General features: G+C 47.7%; 1 protein-coding gene across 1 annotated transcript in view; it reads left to right on the forward strand.

Moving 5' to 3' along the window:
* Positions 1-587, forward strand: part of SLC28A1 (solute carrier family 28 member 1) — a 44,402-nt gene that overhangs the window by 6,698 nt on the left and 37,117 nt on the right. The window lies entirely within an intron of this gene.

A 587-nucleotide genomic window follows, 5' to 3' on the forward strand; every position in this document is an offset into this window, starting at 1 on the left:
CCTCAGGAGCTTGGGCACGCACACACACACACACACACACACACACACACACACGTGCCTGGCATGAGTTTTAAGTTGTTGGGTCTGGGACTCAAACCACGGTGGACTACATGGGAGTCCAGCAATGTAACCATTACACTATGTGCTGGTCCCTTTTATCCCATATTCTAATCCATGGCTCCTTTCTGTTCTTCAAGGGCCCTGGATTTTTAAATTCAACAACTAGAGTGGGACATTTTCCTCTGTGCTATCCACTGTCACATTGCTTTCTTGAGGCATAAGCCCAGGCCTACTCAGCAGCTCAAAGGAGAGAAGAGCAAGGATGGAAAAGGAATTTTCAAGAAGCAAGCGATCATGATTAATATCTCTGAATAGGGTCCCAGAACACACCGAGTAACTGACTTGTTCCTCTCTGTCCTCCATGGGACCAGCATGCCTCTGGACGATAGTGGTGCTCCATGGGTGCCCAGAGACCCATGCTGTTTCGTTTCACATCTTCCTTACACATCTCATCCTGCATGTTTGGACATCACTTTACAGTTTGCAAAGTCCACCCAGTCTGTCAATCAACGCACAGCATTTGACGT

The sequence above is a fragment of the Tupaia chinensis genome, unplaced genomic scaffold, assembly GCF_000334495.1.
Source record: "Tupaia chinensis unplaced genomic scaffold, TupChi_1.0 Scaffold000359_1, whole genome shotgun sequence".
Taxonomy (NCBI): Eukaryota; Metazoa; Chordata; class Mammalia; order Scandentia; family Tupaiidae; genus Tupaia; species Tupaia belangeri.